The following is a 15081-nucleotide window of genomic DNA, read 5'->3' as shown; positions in this document are numbered from 1 at the left end:
TTTTATTTTAGATATTTCATTATTGATATTTAATTGCTACCTCAAAATTCATTACTGTGAAGTATGCAATTCAGTACTATTTGGAATATTTTAGAAAAGTTTACAATCTTCACTAGTCTCTAACTCCAGACTATTTTCATCATCTGTATAAAAGCTACCATGCCTTTTAATAGTGCCTCCCATTCTTCCATTCCCCCAGCCCCCGACAATGACTAATTTACCTTCTGTATTTAGAGATTAACCTATTCTGGACATTTCATATGAATGGAATTATACATTATATGGCGTTTTGTGTCTGGCTTATTTTAATTAACATTATGTGCTCAGGCATCATCCATGTTGTACTATGTGTCAGTACTTCTTTCCTTTTTATGGCCAAATAATATTCCATTATATGGCTATATCACATTTCGTTTATCTGTTCATCAACTGATGGACATTTTGGTTGTTTTTCTTTTTGGCTATTATGAATAATGCTGCTATGAACATTCATATACAAGTTTTTGTGTGTATATATATTTTTTTCAGTTCTCTTGAATATATGCCTAGAAGTGGAAATACTGGGTCATATACTAATTATTGGTTAATGTTTTAAAGAAATGAAAACCTTTTTTTCAAAATGGCTGCAACATCTTACATTTCTACCAATTTACTCATAACATTTGTTATTATCTGTTCTTTTGATTATAGCCATTCTAATATATGAGGTGGTATCATATTATGTTTTGATTTGATTTCTTTGATGTTTATGTTTTGATTTGATTTCTTTAATAATTAATAATATTGAGCATCTTTTCATGTCCATGTTGGCCATTTGTATATCTTCTTTGGAAAACTGTCTATTCAAATCCTTTGCCCATTTTAAGCTGGGTTTATTTTTCTCTTTATAGTTGAATTATAAGAATTTAACACATCTTATTAGGTATTAATTTGCGAACACAAAGATGCAAACACAAAGAAGTAAAATATAAGAATTTCTGCTTTTGTGAGGAGGTATAGATACCTTCTAATGGAGGTATAGATAACCAAAACAAAACAAAACAAAAACAGTAAACAAGGAAATGAGAAAGAAAAATGTCTGATAATAATAAATGTTACAAAAGTAAGAAAATGGGGGCTTTAACAGTAACAGGCACAGCGGGGACAACATAAAATGTGGTGGAAAGAGAAAGATACATTTCCAGCTTTCAGTTGAAACCGAAAGCAATAGAATGATCCTACCATAGGAAGATAAGCTACTACTGTAAAGACGTACCAAGATTTCAGTAACATAGGCAAAAAAAGGAAACCATACCCCAAAATAAATTGTAACCCGTAGTTAAAAGCAGCCCTTTTAGCTTAGTCACATTGATGGTAGAATTTTCAATCAACTTGGCCCTAAATTTGCAGTTATATGACAATGTGTAATTTTTGCCCAAGATTCTTTTCTCCTGTTACCAGGAGGAAAATTTTGCTCAGATATATTTAAAAAATATATATATATTTTTATATTTAAAATATATACTATATATAGTATATATTTATATACTATATATAGTATATATTTATATATATATATATAGTACCTCTTGAATTCAGAGCCCAAACAGTGCTTTTTCTGGTTCATTGTTAAATATATATTTATTAAGTATACACAATTCAAGGCTAGTCCCTACCAATTTACAGTAATGAGGCCAAAGGGCAAGGTATAACTTTAACTTATCCTCTTTATTAAGAAAATAGATGGCATGGGAAAAAAATCAGGCATTCAAAAATGCTAGAGCTAAGTTCTGTGCTCCTAATGTTGAACTTTCTTTGAAATCATTTTTCAAAGCAAATCCATAAAATATGAGGTGACCGTATTTCCTATTTGCAAACAATGCATAAAACATAAAGTAACAAGCACAATATTCACATTTTAAAAATGCAATTTGGAATGTAGTGCTCCCTTGCTTGTTTTGGAGCCAGCTGCCAGAGGATATGAATAACAAGATCAGAAAAATCCAATAAAGGCTAAGTGTGCTTATGGGTAATTTTCCCATCATCAGGGTGTAGTTCCACTAAGATGAAGGATGGACACCTGAAACCACTGCACACATTTCACTAGAATCTAAGGGGGAAAAAAAAGACCCTCTGTTCAAAAATCCAATGTAATGCAGCTTGCACTATTCAACCAAGCATCCAACAACACCTTATTATGAAGTCTGGTGCTTTTACTAAACTGATTCAGAGCAGAAATTCAAGACTAGAAGTTAGCAAAAATTCCTCCAGAATAACTTAAATATGGAAAGTAGTATTTATTATCAGTAGCAATTAGGCATCAACTTTTTAAGCAGCTGTTTATTGGATACATACCAAGTACCAGATACCATTTTTAGATGCTGGAACACAAAGATAAGAAAACCAGACAGAACCTTATTCTTAATAAGGCTTATATTTTAGTGGAAGACACACATAATAAACAGATAAATAAACAAGAGAAGTTCAGGATATAACAAATGCTACAAAGAAAAGAGAATGGGGTTATGTATAATGGTAAGAAAGGTTAAATGGGGATGGTATTAAATAAGGTGATTAGCAAAGATCTCTGTAAGATTATAAAATGTGTCTTGAGACTTGAAAAGCTAGGTTTGGATAAAATATTTCACCTCGTATTTTTGTATATCCTATGTGTGTGTTGTTTAACCTTTGTTAACTAAAGAAGGAATTCTAGTTCGTGTCAGTTTTCACTACTTTTCTAACCTCACTTTTAGTACTTTGCATATCTAAAAAGGTTTAATTCAATTACTATTATAGGAAGAATATTAGCATATTAAAACAATTTCTGTATTTGTGTGTCTAATATTTTATAAACAGTAACTATTATAACCATTACCATACTGTTCTAATACTTAAAGGATTTGGTTGCTTACTTTCTGTATCAGTTAGCTATTACCACAATAATGCTGTGTAACAAACTATCTGAAAAGTCAGTGTTTAAACCAATTATTTATTCTGGTTTACATATCTGTGGATAGGCTGATCAAGGATTGACTTTGGGCTTGGCTCACAGCTGCATGGAGGATACAGGTCTACTCTGTGTGTTTCTTATTTTCCTTAAACAAGTGGCTACCTGAGGAAGGGTTCTTTTCATGTACAAATGTAGAATTGCAAGAGACCAACTCCAACCCTGAAGCACATATAAAGCATCTGCTTGTGTCACATGTACTAACATTCCACTGATCAAAGAAAGTCATGTAGCCAAGCCTTATGTCAAGTGGTGGGAGCTATACCCTACCCATGCATGTGGCCTGAGGAAGGCTCATTGCTAAGCGTAACATCAATGGAACACAGAAGGAACTTCTCCCTTACAGTTAAAAGGAGGAAGTAAATATTGCCACACAACAGCCTAGTTTACTACACCTTTCATTTAACAGCTAAATTATCTTCAAAATATTGTGTTATGTGCTGTGGGATATACATATTTTAAATAGAAGCACATGCTATGCACAGAGAAACTTATCTAGGTATGCTAATTTGAGTCAATAACACAAGGTAGCAATTTGTAAGTATATTTTCAAAGAATCAGAGAAAAGATTTCAGACATTCAGAGAAGCATGAAGTTACATGTATTCTTCATCTTATACTGTCTTTTCTATATAGAAGATCTTAGGTTGAAAAAAATGTACACATACCATTTCTACACATAAACACACAAACTTATGCATATACAATACATTGTGTTGAATGTTGACCATATATATTATCTTCCATATTTATAGAAAATGCTGTCGGTATCCTATCCATTTCTCCTAGCCACTTACCTTCCTGTAATTACTAATGGCTTTGCATTGCAAGAACCTTCAGCCCTATGTCTAAAGGCTTTTTCTTCTCTCAGGTGCATGTGTGTCCTATGCATGGAATTGACTAGATGAGCCATGGAGTTGAAGCCCTACTAGCTGCTCTCAACCAGGGATGGAGCAGACTTGATGGGAAAATATCTCAACTCCTGCCCCTTGGTGCATTAAGAGTTCTCCAGCAACATGGAGGCCTGGGCATCCACAGTGGTAACTGGTTTAACACACCCTCCACCGGCCCCTTTCCCTTCCCTGTCTCACTTCTCCAGTCCTTACTAGTGTGCTTCATAGGATCACCTCCCAAATAAATTAATTACCACTGTACTTGGATCATTGTTTCAAGATCTACTTCTGGGTAATACAAATGAAGATCATGAAATAACTCAATTTGAGGTAGAAAAGTCAGATTGAAAGCAAAAAGCCTTGGAAGCCATCAATGCTTGACTTGGTATCTGGCTTAGAGCTTTTAATCAGTGCTTAGGTTATGTATAAAAACAGCAGCTTCCACCTCTCTAGAACACATTATATGCCTTATCAAGCAACACAATTCAAGTTAAATTTTCATCCAAGAAAGGTTATACATATCCAGCTGAAAGAATTGGGGATCAATTCTTATATAAACAATCCATTCAACATGAGGACCTGGTAAAATCCAGGAAGATGCATCCAAAATCTGATCATTTCTTCCTAACCACTATTAAGTCTACCAACATTTAGTGATAATTTATTACATGGACATTTCTATTCTACTTTCTTGAGATTAAATATTCGATTTAGGCCTGGTGCCTCCTGTCCTCTAAGTATTTATAATCCAGTTAAGGGTCAGGCATGGAAGAAGATAATGAAAATTAAACTGTAATATAAACTATGGCAAATGCTGTAATTAAGGAATAAGCAAACTGCTCTCCGCATTCACCCCGCCCCACTCTAAAGTGGGACTTGCTAACAAGTAATCTCAGATAAACTTTCAAGTATAGGTTGGAAGAGATTTTTGAAAAGAGTGGCAAGCCACTGCTAAAAATATAACATTTAGTTTAAAACAAAAGAAATGTATATTTTTTTCATCAAAGACTCTCTCTCTCTTTTTTTTTTTTTTTTTGGTTTGGTTTTTTGGTTTTTGGTTGGTTTTGTTGTTGTTGTTGTTGTTGTTTTTTATAAATGGTGCACCATTGGAACCAACTTTGTGAAATCTGGATCATACAGAATTTTGTCAGGAAAACAGAGTTGTTTTTATAATATTTTATAATACTGCATTCAGGATCAGGACCAGGGAGCCAGTTGCATGGGTGCTAGGGGACAGAGAGGACAAAGAGGAAAGTGTTGTCCCCTGGTAGCAGAGACTTAGGGATGTTGACTTTGAGACATGTTGCTGGCTGAAGCCAGAGATAAGAGTCACCCTCTTTTCCTCCCTCACCTGTTCCAAACTCTCACCCAGTTTCCCATTTGTGGAACCTCTCGGGAAAGTGCTGCAGTGGGAGCCTGGGAAACATAGCAAGTGAGGGCAGCCCCACTGCCCTGGTAGCTCAGTGAGGGCACAGGTGAGGAGGGGACTGGAGGGCAGCACAGCACACGACTGGCACAGGAAGTAAGTTTCACATCTACATGATCACAGGCTTTCTCTGCAAATAGAAAATAATACTCTTGAAAAAAATATATATATAGCCCAAAATCCTGAGATTGGCATCATAACATCCATGAGCAAAAGTGAAGAAATAACTATGTATTGCTTGAAATTCACGCTGTAGCTTATCAGCAAGTGAAAATGATGCTTTATCTTTCCCAAAGACATTTTAAAAATACATGTAAGCGCTTTCACATCTTTATGGCTTGGTATTTAGATCCAGTTTATATTTTGAATAGAAGTTGTGCTACCCTTCCGGGAAGATGCCTTGTTCTTATCTCAATCCTTTCTCTTCTATTTCTTTTGCTAGTTAATTACCTGTCAAACCCATACAGGATTTAGCCCCTCCTCCCATTCCCCTGTGCACTCTGAAATAATTGTTTTTCTTAGCTTACAGTAGCAATGCAGGGAGGTTAGGAGTGGGAGGGATGTTCAAAAGAAACTGTTCTTTAAAGGAGGATCCAGAAACAGAAAATTGGTCACGAGAAATTGCTGAGTACCTTTATATACTCAACACTAGCTTTATGCTTATGTGAGCTCTAAAGCATTTTGTCATCAAAGTTGGTATAATCTCACCTGCCTCCTTCCTCCCTTCCTCTCCCCTTCCTTCCTTTCTCTCCCTTATTTTGGCCACCTTCCTCCCCTCTTCCCCTCCCTCCTTTCCTTATTTGCTCTATTCCTCCCTCCCTTCCTTCCTTCCTTCTTTCCTTCCTTCCTTTCTCCCTCCTTTCCTTCCTTTCTCTCTCCCTTCCTTCTCTCCTTCTGTCTCTGTGGCCATCCTCCCCCCCTCCCTCCCTCCCTGCCTCCATCATCCCTCCCTTCCTTCTTCTCTCCCTTCCTTCCTTCCTTCCTGCCTGCCTGCCTTCCTTCCTTCCTTCCTCCCTCCTTCCTTCCTCCCTCCTTCCTTCTTTCCCTCATTTCCTTCCTTCCTCTTTGTTCCTGCTTTACAACCCTACAAATCTCTGTTAATTATTTGAGATCATGAATATACAGTCTAGTTAGAGAAACATGTGAAATGATTAGAGAACAATAAAATACATACCAAGGTGATGATGATTTAACGAATATAACTAAGGAGGAAGAAAGGTAAAGGGCATGGCTGTGTGGGCAGCAGTAACCAGATTTCACACACCCTCTGGGATGGGAAGTGAACCTGGAAGATTAGAGAGTTTGGACAGACAAAAAAGAGAAGGGAGAGTAAGGCAGAGCAAAGGCACATTGGGGAGAGTCACAGAAGTAGGAAAGAAAAGGTGAGGGTAGAAAGGGAGACAAGTGTCACAGGACCCTTCTTTACTGACACGCCTTCTGGCCAGCTGTCCCCTTGCCTGTCCTTACATATATTATTAAGTCAGTCAGTCTATGTATTAGCCAGTAATTGTTCAGCGAAGTTTCATGATCGCCAAGTCATCTACATGAGTGAACAATTATTCTTACTTACTTTTTTCTCCATTATTCATAATTCTATCCCCAGTTTTCTTGCAAACAACTACATGCAAAGCACAATTCCATGGTTGGCACAAATGTAGCTACCAAATTCACACAGAATCAAGTTTTTACCTCTCTCACCTCAGGAAAGGCAGGAAGTTCATGAACAATGCACCAGCTCAACCAGACACAATTACCAGGTCAAAATAGAAAGAAAAAGTTACATTTTTAATAATAATAGTAACAAAAAAAAGAGGAGGGAGAGAAATGTGTTTTTAATTAATATAGCTGTCTCTGAACTTTATTAAAATCAAGGTCTAAAGTGCCTTCATAGCGCAGTGGGCAGTGTGTCAGTCTCATAAAATCAAGGTCTAATATGACCTTGAAATGATCCTTGTCAACACTTCTTTTTCATCTGCTCAGCCTTTCTAGCTATGGCTCTTTGAGAATCTTTCTGGAGCAAAGCTTTTGTTTCATTTTTGGGTTGGGGTACCTGACTCTCTTTGTCATCATTTTACAAGAAGTATATTATACATTCAGATTCTAATTGCTGAAGATTCTACTTGCACAGTATGATCAAGAATCTTAAATGACATCTTGGGGAGTCTGGCTGCCTCAGTTGGATGAGTGTGCAACTCTTGATCTTGGGATCATGAATTCGAGCCCCATGTTGGGTGTAAAGATTACTGAAATAAATAAAACTTTTAAAATCAAGAATCTTCAATGACATCTCAAACTGAAGTTTCCATCTTTGTTTCTCTCTTGATAAGTTAACAAATACCAAGCAAACATTTTTAGTCTTGGACCTAGATATAACCTTCTTTTTAATTTTATCTACAATAGCATGCATTTTATTTTATTTTATTTTTTCAAAAAGAAATCATCCCTTTTATAGCCTTTTATAAGTACTTATTCACTTGTAGCATGAATGACAATTGATGAGAATGGAAATCCCATTCAGAGCCACAGAGGAGGGTATTTGGTTAGGCTTACTAACTTGCTAAGTAAGTCCTTCCTATCTGCCAGCCTGATACTGACCATCATTCATATCTTCATCCTAGCAAAATTGCCAATTACTGCTTGGGAGAGACCTTCAGGAAAGTTCTTTAACGGGCAATGTTAACTATTAAACCTGTAAGTATTAACCTACTTGTGCACTTGATTTAATTTTGCCTCCTTTTGCTCAGTGTGGTGATTAAGAGCATGGGCTCTGGAACCCGATTGTTCCCATGTGAATCCATTACATCAATTACCAAATATGATGGCTTTAACAAGTTCTTTAACTTCTCCTTGCCTCCATTTTCCTTATATAAAGCACTGATAATAATAATATTTACGTTGTAGTATGGTTATTTGGAATAAACATAATGATACATGTAAAGGCAAACAGAAGTACTTGGCTTATAATAAGCACTCAATAAATACTAGTTTATTTTTTTCTAGTCATTAATTACCCCCATTCCACCTCACCCTTGGGTTGAACATCATTTACATGATTTTCTAATGACTATTTCCAAAGCATGTTATCATGCAAAATAGATCAAATGAGCTCATTTAATGATTTAATTAATTAATCATTTAGGCTGTATTTAAATTAAGTCCTAGACATTTTTATCTAAGATATATTAATTTGCTTGGCGTATTTCCTAGACTCTTGTGAATAAAGGATGCTTGAATGAAATACACCCTTTATTCTTGTCCCAAATTATCCTGATGAGAGGCTCTTTGAAATGGGATCCTGTCAGGAAATTCAAATAATTTTGAAAACAAACAAGCAAAACCCAGGTCATTTATCTGTATTCTACATGATGATTAAATGGAGCTTGAGTAAACTTATATTGAGTTAGGGTGCTTTAGCATCTTTTGACTTCTTCAGTGTCCATCTCAGATTTCAGCAGCTCTTGTTCAGACTGAAATGTGATTTTTAAACTCTGGGGAATCCAATCAAAATGAGTGAAGTTAGAAGAGAAACAATGGAGTTTTATGCTGTATGGGTTGTGGGTGTGGATTTTCTTTCTCTTTCCATTTTTTTTTTCTTTATGGTAGTGAATTCAAAACATTTATGATTTGCCTAGATTATGCTTTTTGTAACTGGATGAGAAACACAATGTAACAGAAATAATATTCCAGTCCATTGACTATCCTCCATGGTGGCATTTTGGAAAGCAAATGGAGGGAGTTCTTTCTGAATCATTCCTTTTTTTTTTTTTGCTTCTTTTTAAGAAACAAAGAGAAGGAGATTTGTATCCCTTTAATTTTCTGGACTGTGTCTTTTGACTCTCATCTTATTGCATATAATAGTTAAAATGTAATGTCTCATTGAAAAGCATTTTTCCCCTAAAGATTTATCTTAAGGAAGATATTGAGAAGGCTATTTCTATTTTTTATTTCTGGGAATAAAAGATGTTTTTGTTCATATACCTGACTCAAACTTCCTACTGAACATACTATTTGTAAGACATATTCTTTATTTCAGTACTATCCTCCTTGATGAGGCATTCAGGGTAGTTGCACATAGTTCTATAGGAAACAGAGGGATGTGAATTTATGCATAGGAAGAGTGTTGAATAAAAGGGTGTAAAGAAACTAAAGAGAAATGTTCTTTTTTTCCTATAAAAAGGACAGAAGGTGGGTGGTAGAAGAGAAGCTTCCATTCTATAATGTTAAAATAGTATATTTTCTACTCTTCTAAAGCACTGAGTTCTTAACTTCTACCAAAATGGGGCTATAATCCAGGCCAATTGTAACTTGTGAATCACAGATAATTTACTGAGTCTCAGAATATCTAGGTGTCCTGGAATTGTTTAGTCAAAGGGAAGCAAACTTCCTGGGTCACATTGCTCCTGCCCATTTGGAGATGATGCCTCCGATGTAAAATTTAATGCTGTGTCCTCAGACCTCTGAACGATTGCTATCACCATCCTCTCTTTGAACAGAATTTAGTGTAAAACAGCCTAAACCTGAGAACGTCTGAAGTGTCTACATTGATCAAATTCATTAGTAAGGATTTAGAGGAACCATTTGTTTCAGGAAAGCCAAGTATGACCATTCAGATTTTATACTTGAAATAACTGAAATACACAGAAATTATAGGGTCCATATGAGATCCCTCCTCTTATTAGAGATGATGTCATGGGCTATAATTAAAAAAAGATATGGAAAGGTAGGTATCTACATTGCTCCTTTCTCAACACATAATTTTTGAAATGATGCTGTTTCTTTGTCCTTTTGGTACAATATTGGAAAGAGTTATACAAAACTTTCTTTTGGCATTGTTTATATTATTCCCTGGCAATAAATACTACTTGCCATATGGAGCTTTTTCTTGAGCTAGTATTTTTTCTTGTATACATAAATCTTCACAGATATGGGTTTATTTCTTTACCCCTTCCTACCATTTTGAAGATACCAAGGGCAGAGAAATACTCTAATATATTCTTGTACTCTAATATATTTTTTACCCCTTACCTATAGTTTGTTCTACTATGGGCAAGTATTTACTGATTGCTCAGTTTATATTTTTTAATGTTTATTTATTTATTATTTGTGTGTGTGTGAGAGAGAGAGAGAGAGAGAGCGCAAGTGGGGGAGGGGCAGAAACCGAGGGAGACACAGAATCTGAACCAGGATCTAGGCTCTGAGCTGTCAGCACAGAGCCCAACATGGGGCTCAAAACCACAAACTGTGAGATCATGACCTGAGCTGAAGTTGGATGCTTAACTGAGCTACCCAGGTGCCCCTTGATTTCTCAGTTTATAAAGTTGAGATGAGCAGAGAGAAGGATCACTGGACTGTTTAAGGTTCAAGTTGTAGGGCTATATCTTGTGATGATAGGTGGATTCTCACCTAAGGCAATTCACAAAGTAGGTAAGCCTCTAGCTCAGAGTAAATGGCAGATCAAATTGGATAACATATATAGAAATTATTCAGTAACTGCACTTCTTCATTTTCTTCATCCTATGTACATTCTATCTACATTTGGTCTTCATTAATTTCTCAAAGATTGAGTTAAATCAATTGAACGTGTTATTCTTTGGGTAGAAAGGAAAATGTAAAAAGTAAGGTATACCCTAAAATTTTGGAATGAGTAACATGGTACAGTGAATGTAAGATACCACAAGTGGAAGTAGGAATTGATTTTGACTATACAACCTGGATCTTTAACATAACAGTGTGGGTGTTAAAAAAAAAAAATGAAAAACAGAGGTGCTCAGTCAGTTAAGCATCCAGCTTCAGCTCAGATCATGATCTTGTTGTGGTTCATGAGTTCAAGCCCCATGTCAGTCTGTGTGCTGCAGCTTAGAGCCAGGAGACTACTTTAGTTTCTCTCTCTCTGCCCCTCCCCTATTCATGCTCTGTCTCTCTGTCTCTCCTCAAAATTAAATAAACATTAAAAAATTTTTAAAAACTCAACAAATCACCCCTGTTTTTCTCTTTCATCTCATATGGAGTTATCCTCTATGAGGTAAGTGCTGCTTGTAATAAGGAATATACAGGCAATCTGGACAAGAAAAGCACATATAGGCTTTTGAGGACTTCCCAGAGTTGCTGATCACCATGGCTATTATCCAAGTTCCTGCACAAAGAATGCGATGATGGTCATCTGATTTATGGAATCTGCTGGGAGAACAGAATCATAACTATTTTTAGCATGTGTTGAATGACTGTATTTTAGGATTGCTCTTCTTGATTTAGGATGTCACCTCACATTTTAAAATGATGCTTTGTTTTTTCATTGAGATATTCCTTCCTTTGTGCAGGTCCAGGCCTCATTCACATTGTGTGTAATATGCCAGAACAAACAGATAAATCATCCCCAGCCAGAGCAATGTAATGCTAGGTTACTGTCATCTTGCCCTGAGTGCTGAAATCCTGCCACTTTCAGAGTGGTTACCCTATAATATTATTTCACTGAAGAAATAATAGCACTTTTCTCTATCTCTTAAAAATATCTTCTGGCATTTTCCAGGGCATTAATCATAAAATCTGTGTTTAATAAAAGGAGAAATAGGAAATAATAAGAAATGAATTAGATTTTGTGCAGCACTGACAGGAACTATGTGAATGCACAGTATGTTGGGAGGTAAAGGTTTTGGGATTTTGACGTGTTAAAATGAAGACTTTTAATAGTGAGATATTTTTCTCCTCCTTTGGGATAGGAAATGTTGAGTAAAGGTGAGTGATATATATTCCATTTCTTTCAATATTTTAGTGCTTTTTCACATAGTTATTTCCCCTAAATTATGCATCTAAAAATAAAAACAGGATTGTGTCTTCAGTAGTCAAAAATGAAACTGTGATGGCTTGAAAATAGCAACTGGAAGGCCATTATTGGATTTGATTTTACTTTTACAGGAGGAAAATTATTCAATTATCACAGTTGTCATGGTCTGAATTTCTATATACTGGATATAAAGGCAGATTACTAACAATAAGGATAAAACAGGATACTTAGTGCTCTAATTTTAAATACATACCATTAAGAAACCCTAGTGTTAAGAATAGGAAACATTAGTTTTTAAAGAGAAAAGTTGATGATAATCTAATCTCAATAAATAAACTGAAATCTGATAATCTAAATAGAAACATAATGAGTTGAATGAATTTCCACGATGATACTGTACAGCAGTTGAAATGAATAAGCTAGATCAACACAAAGCTGTGCAGATCAATCTTAAAAACACAACTTTAGGTGCACAAATAAAATTACAATGTGAGAGCAGTTATGTAAATCTTAAAAACAAATGTAATGTTGTGTATGAATATTCATATATATGTAGTAAAATGTAAAACATAGCTGAGGAAGACATACCAACTTCTTCCTTGGGACAGCTTCCAAAGGAAGAGAAGGAAGTGGGTATGGGGCTTCAATTATTTGGGTAACACTTTATTTCTTTACAAATATAGAGGAAAATCTGCAGTTAATGTGGAAAAACCTATTTTAGATGAGGCTAGAGGGTACATGGTTGTGTCATTCCCTACCTTTCACTGTGTTTTTGAATTATAATATTTGAGGGGAAAGTCTTATCTCTGGCCTGAGGACCTTACAGCCTACTGTGATGAGGATAAGAGGTTTTGTGTACGTGAATGACTTGTTCGGTATTAGATGTTCAGTAATACATGTAAAGGCCATCAAAGGGATAGTCATAACCTGAGGGAAACAGGAAAGGCTTTGCATTCCATAAATTCTGCATCTAGTTGTTAGGGCTGGAACATCCACCGTGAAATGCAGTGGCTTTCAATCTGGGGACACTGAGGTGAGGCATCATTCTGCTCCTAAATGATTATAGTTCATACATTCAAGTGAGAAGTCCACTTTCATCATACACAAGAGCAAGGGATTTCAAGAAAAGCCACCTCCATGGGGCACCTGGGTGGCTCAGCCAGTTAAGGGTCAGACTTCAGCTCAGGTCATGATCTCGCAGTTCATGAGTTCCAACCCCACATCGAGCTCTGTGCTGACAGCTTGGAGCCTGGAGCCTGCTTTGGATTCTGTGTCTCCCTCACTCTCTGCTCCTCCCCCACTTGTGCTCTGTCTCTCTCTCTCTCAACAATAAATAAAAACATTGAAAACATTTTAAAAAAGAAAAAGAAAAAGCCACCTACGAATACTACAGGGATGTCAATCTTGAACCAGCACGGAGAAGGTGGAAGAAGCAAGAAGAAAGAAACATAATTGCTCTGTTAACCACAGTTTTCATTTACTTTTTTTATGTGGATGAGCTTCACTAACCAGGTCTGATCTGTAACAAGGACATCTGCCAGTCATTTAAAGGGACTCCCCACCTAAGGAACACAGGATAAAAATGGCCATTTCAAGTTGAAAGCCATGCATGTGTGGATGGCTGTTGAAAAATGAGAAATTTCACAGAAATCCAGAATGTTAGTGTTAGGATTCAGAGTTCAGTTAAGTCCTTCCAGGTAAGAAAATCGAGTCCCCAGAGCGATTGCGTGACTTACCAGATATCCACAGAGGAAGAACAAAGTCTGGGACCCAGATGATTTCCTTATGAGCTGAGTGACCTGCACACTACTGCAAGAAATTGTTCCATTACAGAACTTGAGGGATGATTGTTTGGGATTCTCTCTCTTTTATTCCAACTTAAAAAAGTAAAAAAAAGAAAAAAAAAAGAAAAGAAAAAAAAATCGTTGAAAATCCCACAGAAGCTGAAATTGCTGAAGACAACTAGCTCTTTAATTGTGATGTGCAGTGAGCTGCTTTTGCTTTTCACTTATCTCTGAAGTTGGATTGCCCAGTACATCTGAATGTTCCCTGACAGGTCCCTGTGATTTATATCAGCTCACAAAATTAAAAAAATGCAGACTTGCAGCTCTAATTTGCCAGAATCCTTAAGATCTCTTTTATCATGCCCTGCTGCCTGGATGGAAAGCAGCATTCACTTTAGTGACAATCTGCTCTAATCATTTTTTATTCAGGTGCCAGGCAGGGTTCAGGCAAAACATGAAAGAGAGTGATTGGAGCACAGTGTCTTCAGATGGCTTAAACCGCATCACTCAGGCAATTTTGATCCCTTTTTATTTAGCCACATTTAAACAGGTTTCTTTTACAGCTCAGAAGACCAAACCACTGCACAGGATATAAATAAGGTGCATCGCAAAAGTGCATGGCATTTGGAGAATGAAGTTCCTTTCTTCTAGATGTTTGTGACCTTGTGTTTCTAAATCTCTCTGAGTCCTCATTTCCTCATGTATGAAAAAGAGAATTAAAAAAATGTACTCATCATCAGATTATTCTCAAGGAGAAATGAGCTTGGAAAATTGTAAAAGTGCAATTTTTCATGTATTTTAAAGTGCTACACAAATGTTTCCTATACCTATTTCTGTGTGGGTTTTAAAAACCTGCCATCTTGTCTAGAAATCAGTTAAAAATCAGATATGCTAAAATTTCTCCAGTAAATTTTAACTGCTCATGCTCTCTCCAAGTTATTAAAAAATAAATTCAGATTCTGGTTACTATTCTTAGTATCATTCTGTGTTGTTCTGCTCTGAAAGATGAACGTAGGACAAATTGTGTAAAAAGCAATGGTCTTATTTACTACAGGTTTCTGGAGAGGAGAGAGAAATTGTTTCTTTGCTGCAAAACTACAGCAATTTATTTTACTTTATAAGAAAAAAAATCAATAAAAACAGAAGACAGCTACTGGGGCCACCAGAAAGAAATTCAAAATGGTAGCTGGTTTGGGAGTCTTTGCTTAGTTT

General features: G+C 36.1%; 1 long non-coding RNA gene across 1 annotated transcript in view; it reads right to left on the bottom strand.

The window, feature by feature from the left end:
• LOC120220921 overlaps positions 1 to 14045 on the bottom strand; it is a 77648-nt gene extending 63603 nt beyond the window's left edge. The window contains exon 1 of the long non-coding RNA XR_005525690.1: positions 13822 to 14045. This is a non-coding gene — a long non-coding RNA (uncharacterized LOC120220921). The remainder of the gene's footprint in view (positions 1 to 13821) is intronic.
• Positions 14046 to 15081: the final 1036 nt, after the last annotated feature.

Source organism: Hyaena hyaena, unplaced genomic scaffold (assembly GCF_003009895.1).
Source record: "Hyaena hyaena isolate Hyena2069 unplaced genomic scaffold, ASM300989v1 scaffold_735, whole genome shotgun sequence".
NCBI lineage: Eukaryota > Metazoa > Chordata > Mammalia > Carnivora > Hyaenidae > Hyaena > Hyaena hyaena.
The sequence above is the reverse complement of the archived record's forward strand: the minus strand, read 5'-3'. Positions and strand labels throughout refer to the sequence as shown.